Genomic DNA, 7604 nt, shown 5'->3' with positions numbered 1-7604 from the left:
TGTAGTTGATTCAGAAGTCCTGGCTTCCAGTCCCAGTTTTTCCCAGAGGGTTTGGCTTCTCTTTAATAAAGACCTGGGAAAATAATTTTTCTGCTACCTATCCATAAAAATGCATACAAAGAACACACCAATAACAAATATCAGAGAAAATTGCAGTCAATCAATTGGTGTTTCTTTTACCATTCTTTATTTCTATTCTTTCTGAGAAAGAAGGCATTGGCGTTCACAGGAAGCTCAGCATCATTGTATTTAACTCGAAAGGAATTGTAGAAGGCACATCTCATTCCTTGAAAATAATGACAAATTATGCAATTTTTGTTTTACTCAACTAGATTGAAAACGCCTGGGGAATAGCCAAGCTGCTTGGCAAAGGGAGGCATTTGATGTTTGGGGCTTTGGAGCCAAGGGAGCGGCATTGCTTTTCAAACAGGTGCAGGCTCCTAAAGCCTCGCTCGTTTCCCCTTTTGGACAGGCGCAGCACCTGACCAACTTTGGGAGAACAAAGCCTCCATCTGGACAAAGGGAAAGAGAGCTGGTCGCCTGTGGAGCTGCAGAGAACAAGGCTCTGCTTCCCTTTGAAGTGCTGGCATTCTCCTTAATCACCTGGAAAAGTCTTAATTTAAAGAGGGGCTCTTATACAAGCAGGGGATCTCAAGTATATTTGACTTTCATATCCAATCTACTTCCCTTTCATCAGGTTTATTAAAATTGGTGATCTGTTCATTGTGAACCCCGTTTGTATCTGAATATGGAGTACTTCCTTTAGGGTCTCCCTTGCTTTTCTGTTTGGTCCTGTGATGCACTCATATTGCTGCCTTTGCCATGGAGTCATTATTTCTGGGGATAAATACTGTGATGTCAGGCACACTGGATTATAATTGTTGCAGGGTAAACACAACGGGACTTTATGTTCTTAGAATGCCTAATTAGACGACAGTAAATGTATTGTGGGACAGCTGAAAAACACAAACCTAGGAAGTGTTGCATTTTTCACCATTGGATATACATGCATTGATGCACTTTATATCTTTACTCATATGAAATAAATATCCTAAAGGAATTCTCTTACCATTTTAGAAAGATACCTGAAAGATTCACTTTGGAGAAACACACAAAATCCATAAAGCTATAGTCTCAGGAGTACTAGTCAGCTCCATACAGTGCATGGGGAATGTGACAGTCATTCTAGTACACGCACCTCACCCAAATGCCCTCTTTTTAAAAAAGGGAGGGAGGATAAGTGATATTTTGATTTTATACTTGGGTTTGCGTCCTGGATACAACCATATGTTAAGGATACAAGAAACGGGAGTTCTTGCCATAAAAGAGTTTGTATTTTATGTGAGATAAATAAAATCATCTGAGAATTCAACTGTAAAAACAGAATTAAGCACTTCAAAAGATAATGGGAAATCAGAGTAAGACAATTTTAGTCAAAGAAATAGGTAACAGTGTTCACGGGATTGCAGTTTGAGCTTAGCTTTAAAAGTTGTATAAAATTATAAAGAGAGAGATGTGGATGGTGTGTCCTTATTGTTAATGATTTAAAAGAGAAAATCTGTGTAGGAATAAACCAGCAGTTTCTAGTGGGGACTCTCGCTATGTCATAAGGGAAGTTGTTTTTTTTTTTTTTTTTTTGATTGTTTAGTTTTTATTTCATAACCATAAACTTAACTTTGCAATTCAGCTAAACTTGGAGGGGAATAAGGAAAATATGGAACCCAAAGAAGTGCAATGAGAGCACAAAGATTATAGTATATTTTGAGCAGATGGAGATGAAGGGGTGCTCTCCTGAGCTACAGAAGGAATAGTCTTGGTGGTTAAGATAAAACACAAGTCAAATTTATTATTAGATTTGTCCACAGTCAGCAATGGTGATCTTCTTGCTGGTCTTGCCATTCCTGGACCCAAAGTGCTCCATGGCTTCCACAATATTCATGCCCTCTTTCACCTTGTGAAAGACCACATGCTTGCCACCCAACCACTCAGTCTTGGCAGTGCAGATGAAAAACGGAACCGTTTGTGTTGGGGCCAGCATTTGCCATGGACAAGATGCCAGGACCCATATGCTTCAGGAGGAAATTCTCATCATCAAATTTCTCCCATAGATGGACTTGCCACCAGTGCCATTATGACATGTGAAGTCACCACCCTGACACATAAATCCTGGAATTGTTCTGTGAAAGCAGGAACCTTTATAACCAAAACCCTTCTTCCCAGTGCTCAGAGCATGAAAGTTTTCTGCTGTCTTTGGAACTTTGTCTGCAAACAGCTCGAAGGAGACACGTTCCAAGGGCTCGCCGTCAATGGCAATGTCAAAGAACACAGTAGGGTTGACCATGGTTGGGCAGCGCGGGAGGTTCCGGTGTGGCAGCGTCTGCAAAGCCATAAGGGAAGTTTTGAAAAGATCTCTGGAGAAATGGAGACTTACCTTTAAGCAGTTATCAGATTGGAAGTTAAAAATGAAGTTCCGTTTTTGATTCTGAGTGAAGTCTGTGTGTGTCTGTGTGTGTGTGCCCGCTCACACACATGTCAAAGTCCTTGCCCTCTTATCGCCTCACTCTATAGATTTTCTTGAAGTGCCACTCCCAAATACAACCCATTGGTCCACGGTTCATATTCCAAAATATTCCTCTCTTTCTCCATCATATCAATTTTCCCTTTGGGGCCTGTTTCCAGCTGAAAGGGTAGGAAATGACCAACAACATGAATTTATACCAAGTTGTATATCTAGGACTGCAGTAAGGCATGACATTTCTCCCAAGACTGTTCATATCTTCAAAGGGTATCACTAACTCAAAGAACCAGTGGAATGTCCCTTCAATGAATGGACCACTGAGGAGCACTTTTGGGGAACAGGAGGACATCCCAGTGTCCTTAAGTTCTCTCCATATAAGTGGATGTCTCCTCACTGAAATGCACGTTAGGACAGAAAAGGACTTGTTCTTCAGCCCTACAGACATTCACAGGCCTGTAAACAATGGTGCCTGTCACACTGGGGGCTGGGAATAGAAAGATGGGTGGGAAGGTAGTGCTTGCAAAATCCCATTTAGGGCATTATTTATTATTCTAGTTTGTAGTTTATCCTTATAGCATCTGTAATAAATAAACACTCTTCAGAAGAAAGTGCAAGTTAACAAGGAGTAGATGAGATTGAATGTGACGACTCCAGCCCTGTACAAGAGTCACTGGCCCATTAAATGAATGTGCACAGCTACTTCTTAATGCTCTCCATAAGTAATCAATTTCTGAAAATACCAAATAATTTTAAAACAGCCCTGTCTGACCTCACTCTCCAGTGATGCTGGATCAATCAGCCCTTGCTGATTTGCCTACCTAGTTTTAAATCAATCAGATTTGACATTTTTGGTTTTGTGTTTCTTTCCCTTGCCTACTCCTGCACCCATTCCCTTCCTTTGGCAATATTAAATGGTAACTGCCCTCATTCAAGGTTAGGGCCCCAAAATGTAGCTTAATATTTATAGGTCTGGACATCTTTTGAAAAAGCAGCAGAGGAATGTAAATACCATTGCAAGAAGTTAGAACATTCTGATGCTGTACTAGGGTTTGATTTCTATCCATATAAAAAGACCCAGGATGCCCAGAGCCTGAACACAGATGGAACTTGAGAAACTGTCAGCCTGAAGTATCTTCTATCAGACTTTTAAATAGAGTGTGATTCAGGAAAAAAGGTTAAAAAAGTATGATTTGAGCTTCCTTTCTCTTTTTGACTAATTAACTTCTCCAGGTCAAAAGTAATTTTTTCCAGTTTCCTAGCTCATAGCAGATAATATTTGTGAAAGAGTTTCATACAATCTCATTTTAAGTATGTAATATAACCTTCCTATTTGTTTCTTTGTTTTTGGTCTCTATCCTCTCTTACTATTTTTTTCCCTTTCTTTATTCTCCTCATCCTCTTACTCTGCCTCCTCTTCTTCCTTCCTCTTTTCATCATTCTTGTTTTGAATATAAGTATTGTGTATTTGGTTTAGATTGAATATTTGTGTCTCTCCCCAAAATTCATATGTTGAAACCTAATTCCCAATACGATAGTGGTTGGAGTTGGGACCTTTGGGAAGCAATTAGGTCATGAGGGTAGCGCATTCCTGAATGGGATTAATTCCCTTATAAGAGATCCCAGAGAGTCCCCTCACCCCCTTCTGCCATGTGAGAACACAGAGAGAGAATGACCATCTATGAAACAGAAAGCAGACCCTTGCCAGATACTGAATCTGCCAGCTCCTTGATGTTAGACTTACCAGCCTTCAGAACTATCAGAAATAAATTTCTGTTGTTTATAAGTGACCCCATGTATGGGTATTGGGTAAAATACCCCATGTATTTTATAATAGCAGCTTGAACAGACTAAGTAAGAATCATAATGTATCTTAGTAAGTATGGAATACTGGGAGTACAGGAAAAGGACTTACCATAGAAAATTATAAGAATTCATGATCTCCTATTGGGCAGAAGGGCGAGTCAAGGTTAGTAAGATCAATTTAGTAATATTAGTAAGATTAAAAGTGATGCTCTGTTAAAAAAAAAATTAAAATGCTTTACATAGGGAAGAAATTGCCTTGACAGAGGAGAAGATGGCAATTCAGGGAAAAAACAATGGATTCTTAGGAAGCAAGTTGATAGTGAAAAATTAATTGTGACAATATGGGATGTAACAATATAGGAGCAAATGGTTGTCAAACACTGGGTCACACAGAGGCTCTGTGTTTGTTCTAAAATTGCTAGAAAGAATGGGATAAGCTCTTTACCTGTTCGATATACACAGTAATAACAAGTATTAAGAGGAAGTCTCATAAGTCTGGGGGATTTCCAGGTTGGGGTATAGCTAAAATGACTGCTAGAATAAAGCAATGACATGGATATGATTTATGTTAACTGTTGGTGGCAACAATCCAAATGAGGTTTGTATAAAATGTTGACCAAATAAGGAGCTGAAACCAGTGATGAGATATAGCAGAAATCAGCAAACCACAGCCTGTGGGTTGAATCCAGCTGGCTAAGTGGTTTTATATAGTTTCTGAGTAAATTGTTTCAATAGTTTTAAGTGGTTAAAAAAAAAAGAAGAAGAATCTTTTGCGACACCTAAAAATTATATGAAATTTAAATTTCAGTGTCCATAAATAAAGTTTTATTAGACCACTGCAATCCTTTTTTTTTTTTTTTTCTGTCTGTGGTTGCTTTTATGCTACAGTAGAAGAATTTAGTGGTTGCAACAGAGACTATATGGCCTGCAAAGCCTAAAATATTTACTATCTGGTTCTTTACAGAAAAAATGTTTTCAACTCCTCATCTGTGGGTTCTGATTTTGGGGATGCTGGATTCTTGGCCATATATTTAATTCAATTAAACAGATATTTATTGAATGTCTACTATTTCCAGTGATACTTACTGTAATATCTGAAATTTGATTGTAAATGTCTGTTCCTTTGGGAATTCTTTGATAAACAATAATTAATATGACTTTACCATAAGCCCAGTATTAGGAATGATACAAAGAGTTAACCATGAGAAGTTTATGTAAGTTTTCAAGGTTCAGATAAAGTCAGGGCATGGTAAAAGAAGAGCACACTGTCAATTTTGGATAAGAGGTGTCAGAAAACATGGCACCTTTCAGGAATGAGAACACATTTGATATGACCCAAACATGGGCTACATGCAAACTGGAATGGCAGAAACCAAGTAAAAAGAAAAAAGTCAATTTGGCCAGATGATGAGGAACCTTCATGCAATGCTACAAATTTGGATTTTGGTGAAGGATGATGATTTATTTTTCATTTTTTATTTTAGATTTATTATGAAGGAGAGTGAGACTGATACACATTTCAGGGAAAGAATCAATGAATTTAGCTACAGACTGGATGTGGGTGTTAAGGAGACAGATGTAGGGAGGGTCCTGGATGGGGTGACTGCATGGGTGATGGTCTTCCTAAGATGGTATATGAAAGTGGGGAGCAAGAGGGTGGGGAGAATAGGATTTATCATGGTAAGTTTCAGTGGCCCGTGAACATTCATGGGCACAGATTGAAGCACAGGAAAGAGGTGTCTCTAAGTGGATAAGAAGGGTTGAGAATTATCAGTGCACAATGGGAGCTGAAGTCATGGGATGAATGGTACTACCAAGGAATGCAGATAAAATGCATAGCAAGGGGATCAGGGAGAGTAATTAGAAAACTAATACTATTGAAGAGTTCTCAAAGGGATATAACATCAAGTCTTCCTTAAACCTCCTTAAGACTTAAAATCTTGTGGGACTGAGAACTCGGCTATGCACCTTAATACACGAGTAAAAGGGGAAAATATTTGTAAATGGGTACATGCATGTCACCAGAGATGACTCTAGCCACACTCATGGCTTTGATGAGAGTCCTTCCTGTACTCTTGATTCCCTAATTATAAGCTTAATTTCCTAAAGCTAAAAATAAAAATCTTATACAAAGCAGGCTAACATGAACTTGACCACTGCTCCTGGGATAGCAACCTCTCCTCCAGCCCCAATTAGTTACATTGTCCTTTCTTGATTCCTCCCCCTGTTTCAGAAGCTGATCATATTTTGTTTTCCACCATCTCCCTTTATGTCTTCCTTTGCCAGTTGCTAAGCACTCCCTTGTTGCTAAGTGGGATATGAGCACTTAATTTACTCCATTCTTTTTTCCCATACCAGATTTTAGAAATTGCAGATCCTGTTTAATCAATGTGTAAATGCAATGCTTTTGATGTATTTTTCCTAAGAGCAATATTTTGATCATTCTTAATGATACTTAATGAAGTCACCGCATGATTTCTGATTGTACCTAATTGAAGCTTGTGACTTGCATTTCAATATTATCATCTTACAGCTTTAGGTCTATGAGATGAAACTTTTCCAGGGCCTAAAAATATTAGAAAACATGAAGAACTGATGTTTCATTTTAAATCAAAAATTATTCCAGAATAGATGTATGTACATGTGGATGTATATATACATATATATATATATATATATATATATATATAAACTTAAAGGGAAACTGAAATAAATTTCCCAAAATGCATTTCATGTGTTGATGATAAAGGGAACAACATCTTTGATAAAGAGGAAGTTTAACCACTAGTTTTAAGTCTTATAAAGGAACCTAAAGGCCATTAATGTTAATACTTTTATATCAACGCCATGCTGAACTACATATGGAGTCCACCACGCAAGCAAATCTGAAACCAAGTCCCCCTAAAACCAAGTTTCTCTGCTGAGTTTATGATTAACCTCTCTATCTAAAATGTCATTCCCTTTCTTGTCCAACATCTGTTCCCCTCAAGATTGAGAAGTATCAGAGAAAAGGGGGGATTGAAACTGAGTAGGACCTGGCCCTCCCAGGTACAAAAGCCTATTTCTGTGTCCCTTGTTTCTTGTTTGTAGGAAAAAGGTTTCAGCCTCCTAGACCTTCCTTGAGTTCGAAAGGGCAGATTCAAACAGTTACTCATTAGAGGAGTGAGGGAATGCAGAAACAAAGGAAAGCCATCAAGGAAAAATAGTGCAGCTGTGGGGCAGGGTCCTGGTTCCTCCTCAAGAGAAGTGCATGACAATCTGATACACATCTCTGAGTTCTTCT

At 38.5% G+C, this 7604-nt stretch overlaps 1 pseudogene; it reads right to left on the bottom strand.

Annotated features, from left to right (window-relative positions):
• Window positions 1-1742: 1742 nt before the first annotated feature.
• Window positions 1743-2341, bottom strand: LOC109549185 (peptidyl-prolyl cis-trans isomerase A pseudogene; annotated as a pseudogene).
• Window positions 2342-7604: the final 5263 nt, after the last annotated feature.

This window comes from Tursiops truncatus, chromosome 13 (assembly GCF_011762595.2).
Source record: "Tursiops truncatus isolate mTurTru1 chromosome 13, mTurTru1.mat.Y, whole genome shotgun sequence".
NCBI classification, from domain to species: Eukaryota; Metazoa; Chordata; class Mammalia; order Artiodactyla; family Delphinidae; genus Tursiops; species Tursiops truncatus.
This window is presented reverse-complemented; position numbering and strand designations above follow the sequence as displayed.